A 22,253-nucleotide genomic window follows, 5' to 3' on the forward strand; every position below is an offset into this window, starting at 1 on the left:
CCACAGGTACACATATATTTATTTATTTCAAAGAGCACATGTCTAAAGGTAACCAATTTCAAATATGTGTGTTTCTATCAGAAACTACTGAGAAATCTGCATTTCCTTCAATATTGCTTAGCAAATTCATTGTTATCCTGCTTTAAAATCAGTTTTAAGCACAGCTTCTTGATTGCTATTTGACAGTAATAGGTCAAGCATAAGATATTTTAGATCCTATTAAAAATGTTCAGGTCTAGCAAAGGGGACAGAAAAACAACCATTACAGGATCTTTATTATATATGATAGGACAACAGATAAACTTTGCATCCCAACTCCCAATGTGTCCAGACTTGACTGAAAGCTAAAGGGTGAGCTTTTCTATTGATTTTCACTTGTAAGCTAAGAGGTGAAATAACCCCGGCTCATTAAAAGTGCCAGTGTGGTTGATGATTTTGTGCCTTTTATCTTCTGAAAATAAAATCAGCTAAATCTTAGACATATGCTAAGGTTGTTAATGGACAGAACAGCACAACTAGAAGTACACACTCCACGGACCCCAGTTTCTTAAGTATTTCCGGCTCTGCCCATTTATTCTTACACTTCAACATTTCCAATCTGCAGAAAGGAGACTGACTTTTGACCCGTGGCCGCAACATGTTGCTTTATCTTTGAATAGTCATACCACTCTCAAAGTCTGGCAAATGATTCCTACATGTTGTTTGTGAAAAAGTGCATTGTTTTTTTGAAAACGAGATCTATAAGAACTTTATGAATGGAAATCTTTCAGAACCTGTGTATGAGAAATAAATGCTACAAATTTACCTTTTCACATCTAGCTCTTAAGGTTTAGTTCTAATTTTTTAAAATGTATTATCAAACAAACAAACAAAACTCCTTCATGCATATAAAAATGAGTGATTGGGATCATTTCCCCACAAATGTCACATGCAAGAAATGCTTCCCTTTTCCTAAAGTACTTCTACTGGGTTTGTTTGTTTGTTTGTTTTTGGTGAAGACATTTATCTTTGTCTCAGTTTCATAGAAGCTTCTCTTACAAACTGCACTTCTTGTGTCACACACTTCAAAGAGAGAAGGTGGCCAATGATTAGATGGGGAAATATTCTTTGAAACAATATTTAAATTAAAAAATATAAGATTGCTAAGGATACTAAAAACTCATAGCAAAAATTGCTTTGAATTCTAAAAGATAGAGCAAAGTTAAAAATTCCCAGTTCTATCTCTAAGTCACAGACTATCCTCTTTAAAAAACACAATATATTTTTAATGTTTAACTTCTAGATACCTGAAAAGAGTATTTCAATAATGATTTTATTTTTCTTTCCAATTTATAAAATTTCCTTAAGAAGTTATTTACCTTGGTAACCTTATACTTCACATTCCCGCTTCTCTTTCCTCACATCTGTCTTTCCAGTATCATTCCCTCCTCTTCCTAACCTACCCTATTCCAAATCAATGCTCCAATAAATATATTTCCTCACTAAGAAGGTGATGACCACAGAGTTAGTTGTGAATAGGTATGTTAAAAAGCATGGATAACCCTAATACAGAAAAGTAATTTTTAAATACCTTCAAGTTCTAAAACTCTGGTGCTAGTCAACAACTAATGCATAAAGAATCATAGAATCTCAGGACTAAAAGGAAACTTCAAGGTCACCTTTAACATACCACTGAAATACTCACAGAGAAAAGACCCAGAAGGCCTAGTGGGACCATCACCATGACCGTCAGATAATGTGTAGCACAGTCTTTCTCACCCCCAGATTGAATGAGGTCAGAAAATTAGGCAAATGACATAACCTTAATTTTAAAAACTAGACCTATTGTTTTATGTGCTGTGAAAGTACTGATCAAGATAGAAATCATAACTCTTTGATGGATAAAGAAATATGGAAAATTTTGACATGTTATCTACTCATCATAGGAAAAATCTTAAAGAAGTATTGAAAGTCCTTTGTACAATTTTTTCCAGATCCTGCTTAGAAACTACTAGCAGCAAATAATATCAGTCTTCTAATTTTGTGCATCATTGGCAAGTTCTAAATCTTAAATTAGACCCTATACTTGGTTAAAAAGAAAAAAATTTATCACAGGATTAGCATAAATAATATAGACAAAATGACAACAAGAAGACATGAACCACCAGATTATGGTTTAAACCACTCAAAGGATTGCAGAGGAACCCTTGCTTTGAAACACCAAAGATTTTGGTGTGGGATTTAGAAAAAGAACTGAACCTTTTCAGCCCCTGGATTGACTTTAGAATCCTATCATAATTAAACATGTGCTATAAACTCCCCACCGGGAATTTGTTAATGACTCAGGTCTGACTTAAATATGGAAGAAGGATTTAGTTGCTATTGTTCCCAAAACCCCTTAAACAAGCTGCAAATTTGCATGAAGGTAAAGCACTCTTTATCAATAGAATTATTTCGTGTTAGTGCATTTAATGAACTCTGCTCCTTTCCAAAAAGGATTTGAATCAGTACTTATAGAGCAGCAATTTGTAATCATTTGGGTGAAGGAAAGTGGGTAATAGACTCCAATGAAAAACTGATGAAATACACATTGGCACCCACAATATCTAGAAGTTTTAAAAGTTCATCATTTTCTGAAACTCATCCATGGACTACATATTAGTGACAAAGGTATTTTTGAAATCTGCCTCCAGCATTAAATAAATGATTAAATATATATAAATACATGATTTACATGTATTTATAGAAATAAGTCAAGGAAATAATGTATGTAAGATGTGTACATAGAATTTGACATAAGGGGCTCAATTAAGAATAACATTACCATGAACAGACTATTTTCCTTTAAGAATAGAAGAAAATTATTCTCAGATAAAGGAAGTTTATTCAAACAGCTGAAAAACAAAGGCATGTATATTCCCAGCAGTAAATATAGTGTTGCTTTTTTAACCAAATACACAGAATTAAAAATGAATGAATAATAATAACATTCATTGAATTCTTATGGTATGCCAGAATTCATCCTCACCACAAGGTTATGGAGGAATGTACTACAAATATCTTCATTAAACAGGTAAGTGAACTAAGCCATAATTTATTCCCAAGTGTCTACTGATAATATTCTGGAGACCTACATTCAAATATATACAAATTTAAAGTAATCATCTTTATTCAAATTGCCATTACCAGTGAAGTCCCTGGTGGTCCAGTGCTTAGACTCTGTGCTTTCTCTGCCAAGGGCTCTTACAGCACGTGGCCAATAAAAAAATAAGTACAAGCTATATATATATATTTTAAAAAATCATTTCTCCTCGTCCTACCAGAGCTCTTAAAATTCCATCATCTTGAGATATAATGACTCAAACCGTGTTGTGATCTTTAGTCTCCCTTCACCCCATATAGTCTGTTAGGAACGGCTGCACAGGACTCCTCATCTCTCCCCATCTCTCCCTATGGCTCGCATTACTGCCTGAACCATTCCCCCGCCATGGAAAAATTGTCTTCCATGAAACCGGTCTCTGGTGCCAAAAAGGTTGGGGACAACTGCCACATGGTGAGGCAACGTAAAATGTTTTAAGAACCTGGACTTAGACATCAGACTGACGCTGGTTTGAAGCCCCCCATCGTGGCTTCTAACCTCTGGGAAAGTAGGCAGGCTGTTTAACACGTCCGAGTTTCGACTTGTTAAATGGACACGAGGACACCTACATCACAGAGTTTAAGTGTAAGATAAAAATTGATAAAGCATGTAACCTGGAGCACAGCAAATGTTCAATTAAAATATAACTTCCTTACTATTAATTCATTCTCCAAAATCTCTCAAAACTGCTCGTTTCTTTCTTGCCATAGCTACCCCTAGTTTCATCCTAAAGGATCGTTATATTATTCTAATCCAGGAAAAAATTTGATTATTTTGTACATGGAGCTTTGAGGTCTGTGATATCTTTTCACTGAGTAGATCCCCTGGGGCAGGCTTGTTTTAACAGGATAGGATTACTCCGCTGGCCAACTTCATGGTCTTCTTTGTATTGCAGCCCTGTGGGTTTTCTTCCCAGCCTCTGCTACAGTCACCAGATCACTCACAGCACAGAGCAACAATGCTCAGCTGGAGAGTGTTGGGTGAATAGAGATGGGGGTGGAGAGGAGGAAGAGAGGGCTCTAAAACAGCCCAGTCCCCCCAAGGCCCATCTTTTTGTTTTTGGTCCCCAGTGAAATAGTCGTTCTAGACAACACCTAAAAGCATGCACGCCTGCCTTCAACCTGTCCCTTTGAAGGCAAGGATGTCAGGTTCCTGCTCTACTGAAACGAGACTACAGTTTCATTCCCATTCTGGATCTCCCGATTATCATTACTTAATTTATTCAGAATGCCATTTATTTATGAGTTCATTCACTCAATTATTGAGCATCTTCCCAGGGCTCAAGGACAGGGTCTGAGGGCTCATTATGTAAAAGGACAGACAGGCATCTAAACAATTAAGGGAACACAGTGGGTCAGTGTAAGAACAACGTATGGGAGTAGCAGTGAGGAAGAAACAATGAACTGGAGGGGGTGAGTGTGTGGAAGGTTTCAGAAATCTTTCCTAAGGGGTTTGAAACTTCTGAGCCGAGTGTTCAAGATAAACCCAATGTTTAAAATGCTCCCTGACGCCTGAAAAGGCTCCTGACCTCCCCACGCCGCTCTCAGCTAGCCTGCAACTTACTAAAATGTTAGCGTTTGCTCAATGAGCAAATGAATGAATAAATGAATTGTTTAGATTTAATTGGCAAGGTAGTTTTTTTGTTTTTTTTTTAAACTGAGTAAACATAGTGGGAATGCATATCTGGGGTAGATCATAGAGATAATGGGAAATATCTCTACCCTTCGCCCTCTCCCTCTGAAGTGTCTGTGGACACTGATAAAGCATGTAACCTGGAGCACAGCAAATGTTTAATAAAATATAACTTTCTTACTATTAATTCATTCTCCAAAATCTCTCAAAGCTGCTCCTTTCTCTTTCTTGCCATAGCTAGTGTCTGAAGACACCATTTCAGCGGCTCCCCGGTAAATAATATTAGTGAGACTAGTTATTTTTCCTTCAGCATGCAAATACCAGACTTGGTATTCTGCCTATATTAATAAATCTTCAAAATAACATTAGTCACTCCATTTTAGATGTACTTGAAAAATTGCAGTTCAGTGGCACCCTTGAGTCACAGTAAGTGCCAGAGCAGGGATGTATCAGCAGATGGGCCAGACTTCTGTTTCTTGTGCACACGGAAAGGAATCTCCCAGCTCAGCTCTTCTGGCTGGAGATGAAATGTGCCCTTCCCCCTCACAAATCTAGAAGAAAGAGCCAAAGCCATCGAATTTCAATAACTGTGTATAATCTCAGCATAAAAGGGGAAAATATACGCATCTAAATTAAAAACGCAGAAATGATGCTATGTTTCAGTAGGATATTTAGACCTGTCCCCCTCCACGAAATAAAATGTATTGCTTTTAGCAATACATTTATCTTTATCTTTCATTGGCAAATAAGTCATAAACTTATTTTATAAGTTTAATTGGCAAATAAGTCATAAACTTATAAAGTTCTGACTTGATACCATAGACATGATGTCTTTGCAAGATTTATACATGGAAAATGATGAACTGGGGCTCCCTTCATAAAGGCAGTGTAACAACTATGGTTCACACACGGTTCCATCAAAGGAGAGATCTCCCTACTGACCTGGAGACCTGAATGGCCAGAGTGATTCTTTCCAACTCGGAGAGAAGAAGCCACACATGAGTAGGAGGTAGAGCAGGTAGGATGGTGAAGTGCTAAATCAGTAGCCGAGCAATCAATAAACAGCAACAAGTCAAATCAGTTAAATTGAATTAAATTGACCTTATATCTTTGGAGAAAAGCCTGAGGACAGAGAGAAAGAGAACAGGTTAGGGTTGACTGGCCTTGTAACAACAAAGGAAGTCCAGCAGTGGAGGAATTTTAGGTTATATCCTTTCGAAGCCCAGTTAGAGATGTATGTATCCTCGATGTGAGGGGGCTTCAAATAGGGGGGAAAGCAGTGTTGTCTACATAATATAGAATTTGGTTATATATAGAGATTTTCCTGTGCATCTGTTTCCCTCTCTCTGTTGGTTCCTTTTCTAAACCAATAAACATAATCAAGCCTCTTCTACTTCCTAGCTCTGATACAAATTTGTTCTTTCTTTTCTCAAACTTTCTTACTTCTATTCTCTATTTAATACACTTCGATATAATTCCTCACTGCCCTACTGAAACTACACTACTGACTCCTAATTGCCTCATTCCCTAATTGTAGAGGAGTCTTGATCTACACACTCATATACACAAGAAGTATCACAATTTAAGTGTTACTTATAAAACATACACAAGGGCTTCCCTGGTGGTACAGTGGTTGAGAATCCGCCTGCCGATGCAGGGGACGCGGGTTCGTGCCCCGGTGCGGGAAAATCCCACATGCCACGGAGCGACTGGGCCCGTGAGCCATAGCCGCTGGGCCTGTGCGTCTGGAGCCTGTGCTCCACAACGGGAGAGGCCACAACAGTGAGAGGCCCGGGTACAGCAAAATAAAATAAAATAATGCAAGGGAATATAATATCAGTCTTTATATCTAACCCACTTCTATTGCACTGTGCTATAAGTTCCTCATTTTTGAGATTACCAAATATCATCTTCCTTCCCTTATAGACTCAAAAAGATATAAATTTCCCTCTAACACTATAATTATAATTCCATTCATTTTTTTCCTAAAAAGAAACAATTCTGTAATTTTTAACCTCTTAAAATAGTCAACTTTATATTTTTCTTAAAAATCATGAGCCTGAACTGAACTGAACTCAGAACTTCCAAAATTCTTTGCTTATCCTGTCATATGTTTTCACTAGAAACTGTGAGGAATATAACTAGTATAAGTAACTTTAAAAGAAATTATCACTAATTACCCTGCATATGAAAATAAGTGATTGTCTTATGTGGAAGAGAATGATAGCAAATAATAAGTGAGTATACCAATTTTGTCCAAGGGAAATTCAGGGCAAAACTGATGTTCAATAAATCCTTTTGTTTTTCAAAATGAGAGGTGAATGTCATCACACATCTTATTCTTCCCTGTACGTACCTAAACAAATAGGTGGGGCATTAAAACGATCTTGTGAAGATCCCAGATGAAACCTTTCCTTTAGTGAAAGCAGATCTTGGAATACACTTAACCTAATTAGCTAAGGTTGTTCTTTACATGTAGCTTTAACTAATATAATAACTGACATTCTCTAATGTAGACCCTACTGAGAATTCTCAGGCTGCCCAGAGATCTTCTCAAGAGAGACATACATCTTTGGGGTCACCATCACTTTATATGCGGAGAGTGACTGCCTGGAATGTCATGTACCTAGTATGCAACTTGAGAATTGAGAAAAGGAAAAATTCTATTACTGTCTTCTGGACTTGAAGGTTATTAAAATACATGTCAATTATTTTCTATTACGTCTTGATTTTACTGTGCTTTATGTTATGACCATTATTTTGTAGCAAAGTCACTGCCTCCATCTTAAGGGTTACCATAGAATTATTTGCTGCTAATAAATACCAGAAAGTGGTCATGCATGAAACAAAAGACCTGTTTATCCAGATAAATTTTTGTTTTTCAAATGACACAGGTGATCAGACATTGTGCTGTTTTTTTGTTTCTATTGAATAAAGGTTAAGGTAGACTGCTCAAATGGTATAAAATGTCTGGTGGGAATGTTAGGTTTCACCTCTCTACTCCAGAACTATGCTGGGCTCTAGGTTCCACCAGAAAAAGCAAACTTGAAAAATACTCCATTTTCATGCCCCAAATATCTGAGATTATTGTACGTAGCTACACGTTACTTAAGCCTTGAAAACCGTTTTATTCTGTTCCTACATCATTAGAGAGCCCCCATAAATAGGGAGTCCCAGATAAGGTAGAGGCTGCCACAGATCCTTCCACAAAATCAGTGTACATGAACTGCCCTTGGGAACCCCAAATGGATACTTAATGACTTGGGTAAAGTGCTGGCAGATTATACTTGCTTGATACTAGTTGCCTCAGAAATGGCTAGAGTAGTGGTTCTCAGACTTGAGAATACATTAGAATCATCCAGAGAGGAGAGAGTGACATTGATGCTGCTGGTCCAGGGATCATGTTTTGAGAACCTACGGGCTAGAGTAACGTACAGGTTGAGAGGTGGGCCTCAAGAGTCATTCAATATGGTCAACCACTAGTAGGTTTTAGATCGTTCATGGCATTTATTAAGTCCAAGTTGTCACAGAAACATCAAGGCAGTGGCTAGCCTCAATATCTACAAAAGATTTAATATAAGATGGTTGGTAGAATGAGTCATAGTCTTTGTTATCTCAATTGGTCTTGAGGTTATAATTAATACTCATAATCTGTATCCTTCACCATGTGTCCTAGATTTCTCATACTCTTGACCAGCACATTAGCAGGTCCAGATTGGGCTTGCTCGGTGATATGACAGACTTTCATCTCCAAAGGAGTTGGAGCCCTTAGTTCTTTTACCTTGTTACACCAAGTTTGCTGCAATTGCCCACTTATAGTTGTCACTAAACATAGAAACACAAAAATCACACCAGTTGACCCCCTGAGTTCCCCCATTAGAGACAAGCAAAATCATCTTCTACTGGTAGTCCCCAGCACTTTATGTTGAACTGTGATATTGTCAGTCCAGTATACTACCTACCCCATGAATTCATTTGTGTAATTTTGAAGAGCGGCATCAGTGCGACAGAGGTAGATGACATGTCAATCTGGCAACGCATTCATGTAACTTATTAGTGCCTTCTTTGATCTGCATGGATCCATTCAACATGCCATTTCCTTCATACAGTGACTTGTTTCTGTGCCTACCCAAATTTATGACTCAGAGAATATGATAATACTCAGTTCATGATGGACAGCCCATTGTCCCATGGTCAGGTCTCTATGGGGGCCCAATGTCATGCTACAAGGCATACCAAATGGCAAATAGCTCTCTTCTTCAGAAGGCATGACCTTGCTCCAGAACCATAGCAGTTGTCTCGTGGCTCTTCTATTGGGGTATGATGGGGACTCCACATGTCATTCTATCTATGACAGATACTTCCAGCATTGTATAATAGGTATAATATGTATATATAATGAGTGCATAATTATATATATGCATATATACATATAGATAATGTGATGTAATCATTTATTTTGTTTGTTTTTTTCTGATCATCATTATTATTTATTTTATTTTATTTTATGTTTATCACTGAAAATAACAGAGTAGGGGATAGAAATAATCTACAAATTCTATGCCCTCATTCAGCTTTAAATCTAGAGCTGGAGGTGGCTAGGTGAGAAGATTAAAAAAATAAAAGTCAGTTAAAAGAGAGAAATGCTGTGGGATAGAAGAGCATGGCCAGAAAACTGGAAATGTCACCAAGGGGAAGGGTGGGGAGGTGGGATGGTCTGTGAGGTGGAATTTTAAAGAGGTTGCCCAAAGTAGATTTTATCATGAATGGAGATACTCCAAAATGCCTATATATAAATTGCTTATATATTTTTTTCTTATTTATTTACTAATTAACTTTAAATAAACATGTAAAAGTTTTAAGAAAAGAAAAGGTTGTGACTCACTGCTTATTGATCTATTATCAGTCTTTTATTATTTAGTCAGACAATATCTATGGGACCAAGCTATATATTAGGGAATCAATTCAAGTGTTTTAATTTTTTTTTCAAATCCTGTGTCATATTGCTACTTACCCAGGTAAAACTTTTTTTTTTTTGTAAATTAAGTAAGAAATAATATAAACAGAAAAATAACATAATTACTTCTTCTAAAGTTTATACCTACATAACTTGACTGTCTAACTGCCTGCCCTAACAGAGAGGCATAGGGAAAAACATAAAAGCATTTTCTAGACTAATGAAATCGTTTTAGTAACATACGGCAATAAGCATCCTGAAAATACATGGAGACATTTAGCTAATTATCTTCAGAGATATCTTCACATAGTCCACCTCAGAAGTAAAGCTAAACTTATATTATGCCTTGGATTTGTGTTAAATTAATCCATCAGGGAGGGAAAAAATAATGGGAGAATAGATAAAACAAGATGGTAAAATGCTGAAGTTGAGTGATAGCTACCGCTTTTGGGGGGTTCAATATACCATTCTTCCTACGTCTCTGTTATGTTTGAGATGCTTTATAACAAATTATAAAAAAAATAACATCCCCGTTTTAGAATATTTCAAATTATTATCAGATGCTAAAGCAGTCGTAATAATTCACTGCTTTCAGCTGCTTTCACAGCTATTGAGGACATATATTCCAAATCTAATGCTTTAAATATTTCATAATGAAACCATCTTATGGTCAAATGGCTAGTTAATAATATCCACCTTTAAATTATGTGTGAGCCGAAATAAAATATTCCATGCTTTTTAAGACAGTACATCAGCATTTCATTTATATATGTGTCCCCGTAGATAAGAAAATTATACTTCCTCAGTTTGGGTCTGTCCACACATATACCCACAGCTTATATTCCTGTGGGGGTGAGATGGCCCTCGACCTCAGCTTGAATGTCTCAGGCTCCCTAATTTTAACACCAAATGTCATCTTAGCACCTATTTACATTGGTTTTAAAGTATAGGATCTTCCGGTATTCAACTTGAAAGCATGATTTGAGGCATTTGTCAAAGAGGTCAGCTTTGAATTAAGCAAAATACAGCAGAAGGATGACGGAAATAGCCTATTTGAGAAAGCACCTTTTTCCAGATTCTCTGAGCTAATGATGACCAGTAATCAAGATGAAATCATCAGGAACAGAGAGGTGCCCCAAACAGCTAGAGATCCAAGGAGTCTCAGATATGTACGCCATTGCTCAGTCGGGAACCTGGCCCAAAGCAGCAAATCTCAGGAACCTCTACTTCTGCCAACACCCTGCAGCCTAAGACTGCCAACAATACACGCAAGTCAGACAAAGTTAGATGTATTCCCTCCTCTGAACAATAGAAACAACACACTACGGGGGAGCTGCAGGATGTCCCTGTAAGCCTGAGTTGGAAGGGACTCCGAGGGTTTGGGCTCACATTAGGTGATTTTGGGGGAGTGTTCAAGGAAGCAGGTGTTTGCTCTAGATTGGGTGATCTCAGAAAGGGGACAATACTGTGATTAGGTATCTTAAGAATTTTTATCAAGAAGAGAGAGGAATATAGCAGTGATGAAGCTGTGATTAGTGAGGAAGCAGCGTTCTGTCCTGTTAGCTGGTAGAAGGAGATATTCGGTAACTTTTGAGGTTTGCACAGCAACCTGGTATTTGTTTGTGCTCAAATACAAAAGTAGGCTTGTTTTTGTCTCAATTCACCATGTCCACAGAGCAACCTTGTCTGATGTTGGTGATCTTTAAGATAGTTTATGTTCCACAGATAAACTCCATAGCCAACCTGTAAGTGCCAGGCCAGCTCCTAGCAACCTCAAGGCAGATATATTAAGCCTGGCTATTAGGGATTGCTTTTCTCCTTTTCAGAACTCTATCCTTCTATTAGCTTGAAACATGGTATAACCGTTTATGTGCAACAAAAATGATCGATATTGACAATTTCATATAGTACAACCTACATCAACTTAGATCTAAAGGGTGTTATACTTAGTCTACATTAGTTTAAAATACACCAAGTATGTCTTTGTTATATTACAAATTTTAAATTATGGATGCCATTTTTAATAAAGAATCAATATACAGTGGGGTCATGTCAAGAACATGATCTATATTCTACAGCTTAATATAGTAGAAAGAACACACGTGAGCTTTGGAAGACAGACTGAATTCAAGTTCTGACCACAGCATATTACTTATATAACCTTGGATAAATTATGTAATCCCTCTAAATCTCTGTAGGATCACTTATAAAACATGCTTAAAAAATACTAATCATTCAATAAAAATTAGGTCTATCCTCACCCCCCTAGATCTGCAACTTAAGACAAACTCCGTTATGTTTGCTCAGTGTTCCCTATATAATTATCATAATGAACTCTTCCTAAAGAATATGGTTTAAGAAATACATTTTTAAGGTTTCAAACAAATGCATGATTTCTGGTATCATAAAATTTCCTTATTATTTTATTTCCCTTTAGGGCCTAATTGTGAGGAATGTCACACTTTCAGAAAGAAACATAGTGGCCGATCTTTATTTCAAATATCTTCTTCTAAGTATGTTTCTATTTTATAAAGCTACCTCATATCGTACTTGAAAATTGGCAAAGTATGATTTTTAAAAACTAGTCCAGTAAATTATCCCTCTAAATGCATATAAAATTCAAGAAGGTAAACAAAATGATTGACCATTAATCATGTCTTTTGTATTTAGCATAGAACCTGAATGAACATATAGTAGTAGTTTATAATATACCATAATAATTTTATGTGCACTTTACACATTTATAGGACTTGGAACATGGAATAATTTCTGATTGTTCAAAATTTGGGGGTAATTTATGAGAGGAGGGTTAGTTGGGCAAACTCTGGCTACCATTATTGTAGTTGGTCCTGAGGCCAAACTGATAGTCATTATGTCTTTCCTACCCCACCCATTAGAGATTCCCTTCCCTCCAGCTAGAACTGTTGGTTTCATCCTGATCACTTGGCTGTTAGTGTCTCCTCCACAGTGGATTCTCTCTGCTCTAATAAAATTAAAAGACAGTTTGCTCATTTCCATAGGTCTACTTAGATACCACTTTCCCAGACTTCCTTTCATCTTTATCAAGGCCCCTGACTAACTGAGTTATTTGCTCTTTCCCGTGAGTCTGTGAATATCCTTGCCTCAGGTCACTTCTCTCTTCACACAAAGTAGATGCCCCATCTGCAATTTGATGCATTGACAAGATTTCCACTACCCACCTCTCTCTCGGCCACACAAGTAACTGCAGTGTAGCATCTAGAGTACTTGCCACTTCTTGCTTATCTTCTCCAGTTGATGTATTGTCATTGATGACACCAATGTATTGCTCTGCAGAATGTTTAAATACAGTTCAAGTCCCTTTGGGTAAGACCATGAAGAACTTCTGTGAATATGAGCTGTTCCTGATAAATTCTTGATAGGTATTAGAAACAACACATTAACGTGATTGCTAACTCACTTACCACATACCATAGGCTATGTTGACCTTCTCCAGTAAAGATACAACATCCAGCACAGTAGCTGAAACTGAGGCTAATTCATTAAGTCCATAGTAGTCCATTGTCATGTGAAGTGATCCATCTTATTTTTTCAGGAGCCAAACTGGTAAATTAAGTGAGAATATGATGGGGAGAAACACTCCAGCATCTTTGAGGGTAGCGTTAAACTCTGTCATTTCCCCAAGGGGATGATACTTTCTTTGACTTACCTTCTTGGCTGAGAGGGTTAGGGAAGTTTCAGGGACTTTTATGTGGCCTTTCCTACCATAATATCTTTTACTCTATTGCATACTTCTTACTCCTAAGTCAAAGAACCAGTATGAGAATTTTGACAACTGATAAGAGTATCTATTTCAATGGTGCATTTGGGAAATTGGAAGTGGCCACCAAATTTCCCACTGAGAGCTGTACCTGAATGAGCACTCCATTTGTTACCTGATTAACATGTGACCCTACTCTAACAGGGGTCTACACTTGTACTTTGGGTCCCCAGGTACCAGAGACAATTGGAACCTAGAATCTAACAACTCTTGAAAGATATAAGCCTTTCCCTTCCCTTAGTATGTGGTTACCTAAGTAAATAGCTATAATCTCTGGGTCTGAGAATTGACTCAGGTTTGGAAACTAGACAAGGATTCATGAATATCCATTGGAGTAATTAATCTCAGCTTTTTACTTATTCATTTCTTAACTCTTGATTATATCTAGTAAGTAATCACTTTGTTAGCTGCTCATCTGTCATTCTGCTAGGACACCATGTTATAATAGTCCTTTTCATATCAGCTATACCCCATGGCTGCTATTCTCACTCTGTTACCCATTACAGTAATTTTGTTCACCTTAGTTCTTATGGTCAAGTGCTGCATTTGCTATTGTATTATCCTATCATCCCAATTCCTACTAGAATCCCAGATCTATAAAAGTACGTCCCCTCCAACCCAAGCCTACAGAGGAAAGCCACTACTGAGTATTAGATATTATTTTGTGCCCCTTAACCAATGCACTTGTTATTGCTTTGTTAAACAAAGTGTCCTCCATGTCATCCTGAAGATTAACCAGTAGGTTTTCTTATAAAGTATATACATTCTAGTATTCTTTGGGCATATAATCCCTCCTCCACCTTGGAGAGTATAGCACTTCCCCAGTCATGTTCTGCTTATTATTGACCTGATGGCTAGGAGGGGAGGTTTAGGCAAGTTTCATAGAGGAAAATTATTGTCTTATAAGAAACATACTTTATTTGCTACATTACATAATTTTCAAGCAAAAGACAACCGTTATCCTCAAAAACAGGAGAGTAGGTCAATGCCGTAGATTCAGAGTGTCCCAGGCTGTCTGTGGTTCAAGCTTCTCAAACCAGATATCCCAGATATTCTTATCCAAAGTCTCAGAATACAGCTCTTACCTTGTTAAGACTCTAACATAAAGGATTTGTTGGAACTGACTTCAGTCTCTTTACAGTTAGATCCTGAGGCTGATTTTCAGTTTGGCCTGATCTCCAGCTTCAGGAGATGAAAGATTTTTTTAATGCTACCAATTTGACCCTCTCGTCTCATCTGACTTTCACTTGTGGGTTTTAATTGGTGATAGATTGCCCCGCACCTGTCATTTTCTCTCTTCAAAGCATCAGTGGAATTCATTAATACCAACCAAGTACATAGTTCTTATTGCTACTTCCCCCAAATATTATAAGTATATTTCTCAACACTCTCAAACACTAGAAATATTACACATGCCAGTGCATCCCCTTTCTCTTTTATGCTATTCCAATTCAGCACTGATGAAAGAAAGTCTTAGCAGGTGCTTTACTATAGCATGTCAGGGAATCTCAACACTCTACCCTAGCACCACTGATAGAGTCTTCATTGTCAACTGACCAGCTAGTGATCCAACTTCCAAATACTATTCTTAGTATTTTCTTCTGGTACAAAAGAGAAAAAAAATACTGCTAAAATTTGTATAAAATCACAAAAAATCCCAAATAACCAAAGTAATCTTGAGAAAAAATAAAGCTGGGAGGTATCATACTTCTTGATTTCAAACTATATTAAAAAGCTCTAGTAATCAAAACAGCTTGCTACTGGCATAAAAACTAAAAGCAGACACATGGATCAGTGGAGAGCCCAGAAATGAACCCATGTACATATGGTCAATTAATTTTCAACAGAGGAGCCATGAATATACAGAGATTGTATCTCAGAGGAGCGCTTAAGATAGTAAACAAGTAAACAAACAACACAACTACACATTGGGTGAGTACGATGAAGTATATACCCAACATGCTCGCAGAAATAGCAAAAGGGGCTCAGGGTGAACTGTGAGCTAGAGAGAATGGTCTGGAAGGCCTTTTTGAAGAGTCAACATTTAAGCTGAAGCCTGAAAAATGAGGAGTCTCCCATGCAGATTTCCAGGGACATAAATTCAAGGCAGAAAAGCAGGAAGAGGAAAGAGGAAAGTTGTGAAGGGCCTGGCCTGCTCTTGGAACCAGCAGAAAGTATCAAGAGCACAGACAAAAAAATGGGGTGATAGCTACAGGTGGAAAGACAAACCTCAGGACTGTTTGAAGAAAGCGTAGTATATTTTGAAGATTGTCTTTTTGTTTGTTTGTTTGTTTTTGTGGTACGCGGGCCTCTCACTGTTGTGGCCTCTCCCGTTGTGGAGCACAGGCTCTGGACGCGCAGGCTCAGCGGCCATGGCTCACGGGCCCAGCCGCTCCGCGGCATTGTGGGATCCTCCCAGACCGGGACACGAACTCGTGTCCCCTGCATCGGCAGGTGGACTCTCAACCACCGCGCCACCACGGAAGCCCTGAAGATTGTCTTTTGAATTAAGAAAGATTTTGTTACATAAAATAAGACCATGTTTCCACATTTATGCCTTTTCTTATTTAAAATATGCCTTATCAGATCTCCAAAATAAATGAAGTGAAAAAAAGCAAGATGCAAAACTGCATGCCATCATCCATCTTTACATGTATAGAATATTCTGGAATGATACATAAGAAACTGGTAACACTGGTTCCCCCAAGGAAAGAAATTGGATGGCTGCAGAGGGAAGAGCATTTAACATTTGAGCTATCATTTCGTACCTTATCAATTTTGTGTCATGTACTTGTATTACATTTAAGAAAAAAATTACTAGTTTATTAAAATATTAAAAAAATATATTTTTAATGTGTCATTATAGAGATTCAGTCCAAACTTGATCTTGTTTTTTTTTGCAGTACGCGGGCCTCTCACTGTCGTGGCCTCTCCTGTTGCGGAACACAGGCTCTGGACATGCAGGCTCAGCGGCCATGGCTCACAGGCCTAGCCGCTCCGCAGCACGTGGGATCGTCCCGGAACGGATCACGAACCCGTGTCCCCTTCATCAGCAGGCGGACTCCCAACCACTGCGCCACCAGGGAAGCCCAGAAACTTGCTTAATTTTGTTCTGATTTCCCACTGACCTCTTTGGAGATAAAGGAGCATATTACAGAAAGGCTTTCAGTGCAATACTACAGAGATGTAATCTCCCTTTCAAAAAACGTACTCTTCTATTAAAGATCCCTTAGATTTGTCAGGGTAATTTTACTGCTTTAAAAAGATTTTTTGCTAATGAGCTTCGCACCATACCAGCTATTGCAGTATTTTGTGATTTTGTAGTATTTTGAATGGGCAAAGTTGACAGTCAATCTAAGACTCCATCTCCAAGCCTCCAAACCAATGTTACTAGAAGTGATGTATTGATAGATAGTCAAATTCTGGGTCTTGCACCTCCTCTTCAACTTTCTCCTTTTCACTGTATGTCTGAAGTGTAGATGTAATTGCAGAAGCTAGATCAACTGTCTTAGTTGACAGGATGGAAGTGATATTTGGAGGCTAGAAGTGGTAAAGCATGTGACCCGACATTGTGGAGTTGCCATGTCAATCGTGAATTGCTTAAGATCAGATAGATGAGAGAAAACCTATCTTGTTTAAACCACTTTATTTCTTTTCATTTTTTTTGTTATAGCAACTTAATTATATCTTAAGTAATATAGGGTTCCTGTACCGAAGGAAGTCACAATCAAAAGAGAGAGGAACATGTTAATAAATGATTGTAACATTAATTGGCCAGTCCTTTAATAATAGCATAGATTGAGTATTCCAGGGAAGAAAGATCAACTCACCCTGATTAAGAAAATCAAGAAAATTTTACAGAAAGAAAAATGGCCTTTAGCTGAGTCTTAAAGGATGAATAGTATTTTTCTAGATATAAAAGAAGATAAGGATATTCCTGAAAAAAAAAATCAAATATAAAAATTCCCAAATCACGACAAGACGTGTCTTGCATTGAGAATATTGAAAAGCTCATTGTGACTGACATTTGAGTTATATAAAGGAAGAAAGTCAACAGATGCTAAGTTGAGTGAAATTCTGACAGTGAATAAGTTTGGCCTTTGTCTTTTAGGTAATGGAGAACCCACAAGAATCATAAACAGGAGAGTGACACCATCAGATTTGTTTCTTAGGAAGTTAACTCTGATGGCAGTTTGAAAGATAGATATATTGGTGGAGGGAGAGATGTGTGGGAGCAATGCTAATATTAACCATGGATAGTGTGTAACGAACAGAAAGGCATATATTTTTCATACCGGTTAATTAATTATTAAGTATATACAAGAAAACCAATCTTAACTAGTTTTCTTTCTTATTCTGGATTTACATATTAAAAACATTAGTGGAACCCCTATGAAAGGTAGCAAAATAATTATTAACAGAAGTAATAAATATGAAAGAAAACAATTTATATGTGAACATTTATACACATACACATATGTGCAGAGAGAAAGAGAGAGGGAGAAAGTAGTAGCTAAATATAATGTAAGCTTTGCATGTGTATTTATATATGGATATCATTAATAAGTGAATTTACAAGAAAAATTTACATGTGTTCTGTTCTGTGTGTAGGTAGAAGACAGAATCAACCTAATAATTGATCTGTCCCATCAGATAAGAATTCCAAGAGAAGACCAATTACACTAAGGCTAAATTATACTTTTCAATTACACAGGTGAATCAATCGAACTCAACATGTCAAAGCATAAAAAAATGTTTTAGAAAAGACAGGCAACATACTAAATTTCCCTACCCATTACCTAGAAGTAAGTAGTATTCAGAAGAGTAAAATGTCATTCTGTCAATATCCATGAGCTTATGGTTTCCCAACCCCATCCATCAAGACGCCTTCACTTCACTCTCCAATACTACCCCCAAATGTATTACCTTGTGAATGACCTTTGAAATGCTTTTGAATTCAAGAAAGGAAGGCAATAGTAAAATAACTACATTCAGAGACCCATCAATGTTCCCAGTATACATAATCTCATCTTTCTCTTTCTGTGTTTTATGTCTCATTTTTAAACCTTGCCTTCCTGAATTAGGGTGTGTGACGCATAAGGTGAGGTTAATGCATCAAACTATGTAATATTCAAGCAAGTAGGGTAAAAAGAAAAACAAAACAAAACTTGTCTACATATCCATGTGGCTGTGACTTAAAAGTTGAGAAGTAAGGAGTGAGATGAAGCAGGAGTAGTAATTTGGGGCAGATCACGCAGAGTTTTTAGACCAACTTAAGGTTTTGGTCTTCATCCTGATAATGATGGGATAACAGTGAAGGGCTTTAAGCAGAAATGTGTTATAATCGGATTTGTATTTCTTTTTTTTTTTTTTTTTGCAGTACGCGGGCCTCTCACTGTCGTGGCCTCTCCTGTTGCGGAGCACAGGCTCCGGACGCGCAGGCTCAGCGGCCATGGCTCACGGGCCCAGCCGTTCCGCGGCATGTGGGATCCTCCCGGACCGGGGCACGAACCCGTGTCCCCTGCATCAGCAGGCAGACTCTCAACCACTGCGCCACCAGGGAAGCTCAGGTTTGTATTTCTTAAAAGATCTCTCTGGCTCCAGTTAGGAAAATGAATTGCATGACAATAAGGAGAAGGAAGGACAGATAAGAAAGTAGGGAGAAAAAAGTGGCTTCAACTAGGCTGTGGGGAAAGCAGAGAAATGGACACATCCTAAATTTATCTCCGAAGTAAAATTGACAGGACTCTGTGAGAGATTAGATAAGGGGAATAGAAATGGGGAGAAGTTGAGGGTAATAATCCATATTGTAGGTTTGCTATTCACAAAACATTTCCTATTTCTTTCACTCAATCCTGACACTATGGAAAGAATGACAGTTGTAATTACTCTCAGTGTTACTGAGGAATAAACAGAGACTGAAAGAAGCTAAGTGACCTAACCAGGGTCTTAAGCAGCTGTTACTGTTTGGAGCTTGTACTTGAACTCAGGAATTCTCTCTTCAAGTTGAGGATGCTTTCTATTGAAAATCCACCCATCTGCCCTTTTATGAGAAGCTAGTCCCTGAAAAGGCCCTTGGATCAGCATTGGGTACTAATTTATCTACTCACCTCTCAATTCTAATCTCACTGGGCAAGGGACCCAATCGATTTGGCAGGAACTTCAAAGCAAAGGAAGGCAAGGCCACAGCCACACAGCATCCAAGAATGAGGGGAAAACAAAACAAAGAGGAAAAGGAAAGCGGAGAACCTTTTTGCCCCACAATCGCCTCTAAAAGAAATCATGGTTGGACCTGGTTAAATTGCACCTAAACGGTATGTCACCAAAGTTGTGGAATAATAACAACAGAAGCTAATGCCTCTCTGAAAGCAGCAAGTTCAAATTCCAGGTATCCAAAGTGTTAGTGTCAGGCATATGTGCTGATAAGTTTCTTATACAGTAAACAATGTTAAACAATATAAGCCTTTTTTAACATTAGCATAATTATTCATAAGTATTTTTGAAACAGTGAATGACATGAGAACAAATTGATGCACCTGGAGCTAGCTTAATGGAATTTAGGTGGAAAGGTGTCTACCTTCATGGCTGAGTACCTAGTCACAATGCCTCTGTCTTATAATGTCTTACATGGAGTGATTGGGGTAAATAAGTTTCAACTTACGATCGGGCAAGGAAGGAGGGAGTTGCATGGGATAACCTGAGTAATTCTGGAAATTTCCCCATCTAATAATCTTATAACCTAATGAAAGAAAATATTATTGGTGCAGTTGAATCTATCAGTAAATTCCTCTCTGATTTGATCTACCGGCCATCAAATAGAGAGACCTCTAACTTGAATTTTGTGTTAATCATTTTCTTGCTTTTTTATACTCATACCACATAGCTATGTATTCCTAAGCAGTAGGTTATTTTATTGTTCTTTTTCTGAATTTTGTTTTTAAAATTCAATCATAATATATACTATTTTCTCTGATTTGCTTTCTGAATTCAAAATTCCAGTTGAAAAATGCTTTATTTATGTTAAAATGTAAAACATTGGCATACTTCAGCATTGGCCGATTTTATTATTGGTGAAATATTGCTTGTAAAATACCTCAAAACAGACCTTGACAAAACTATGCCCTGTGACACTGGCCTTGAGAATCCATCAGCCTAAAGTAGTAAGACAGCCAAAAGAATTATAGCCATGCTTCAGAAACAGTTCTCATCCAGCCAGAGAGAAACTTAACCCGTCTTGTCCCCCATCTAATACAGGCCACAGCCTGGCCATCCCATCATCACTGAGGCTCCTGGGTGGATGAAGGACTCGACCTGGTCTTTGTCAAGAAGTGTTGGAAACTGCCTTGAAAGGAACCTGACCTTTGAAAGCCTGAGCAGAGACTGGGACAAGAAACAAGTGGTCTGCTTTTCTGGAGGGCTACTGGGAGCTATCCCTGGTGCTGCCCCAGAATCAACCCCTCTAACACTGACTTTGGGTTGTTTGGCCCCAGTAAAATTCCACCAGTGATTTGAGATAGATTAAGCCTCAACTGGTGGAGCTACTGGAGCTGACCAAACCCCTCATTTCAGCCCTGCAAGTGACTGTGCTGTGTTCCAAGACCTGTATCTCTACCACCCTCTCCCTTTGCCTCACATGCACCATGTCCTTCCTTCAGCACCACCACCACCAACACTACCACAACCACATCTTGAAGGGTTACTGTCTCCAGGCACTAGCTAATTATTTATATTAATCTCTTTCTCTCTTATCTAATTGAGAAAAAGCCCTGTATGATAGTATATATTTTACAGATGAAGAAGTAGGCTCAAGAACAGACAAACTCAAAGTTATACATCTCATAAGAGGTAAGGCTTGGCACTGTTTGCCTGACTCCAAAGCTATAACTATTTCTCTACTTCTTTTATTATATACTGCCTTAACTGCACTTTTTTCTGGACTCCCTGAAACTCCTACTCGTTCACAGGACATGACTACTTTAGGCTGAATTGTAATAACACTATTTAGATACATCTTTCTTGAAAACGTAGCTAACACATATTGAATATTTTATATTTGCCAGGCACGGTTTAAGCATTTGTATGTAATCCTCACAACAATCCTACGAAACAGGATTTTATACTTTCTCCCATTTTAGAGATCAGGAAATTGGAACACTGAGAGTGTTATCGGATGCCAGGATTTGAACATAGGCATTGGAGTCCAAAGCCCATATTATTAAGTAGCTAGCCATATTGCTTTTCTTTATCTTTAAATATTATCTCCAGTTAAATTGTTTCAGAGGGAATCCTAAGTACTTCTAATTTTATTTTGTAAAATAATAAGGTCATGTTATTACTATAATATTGCTTTAGAAATTAACTTAGGAAGTAAAATAGAATGATCAATTTTCCTAATGGCCTTTTAAATGAAAAATTAATTATTAAATAAAACAGTTTAATATTATAAGTTAATACAGGTGAAATGGTGAAACATCCAACATCTGGTTATTAAAAGTAAATTGAAATATTATAAGAATCAGATTTGAATACACGTTGAAAAATAAAACTGGCAAATAATATCTCTGAGGCTATTTTACATATTCTTTCTAGTAGTCTTGCTTTTATTTTAAAATTTTTATATTTTTTAATGACCTTGAAATAAATTAGGAAATGTCAGTCTTTTTAAAATCTATTCAAACAGAATGTCAAGCCAGTAGGTTTCATTCAGGGCCGTGGGAGCGCCTTTGGTTGTTTCCTCTTTCTCCCTC

The sequence above is a fragment of the Phocoena sinus genome, chromosome 17, assembly GCF_008692025.1.
Source record: "Phocoena sinus isolate mPhoSin1 chromosome 17, mPhoSin1.pri, whole genome shotgun sequence".
Taxonomy (NCBI): domain Eukaryota; kingdom Metazoa; phylum Chordata; class Mammalia; order Artiodactyla; family Phocoenidae; genus Phocoena; species Phocoena sinus.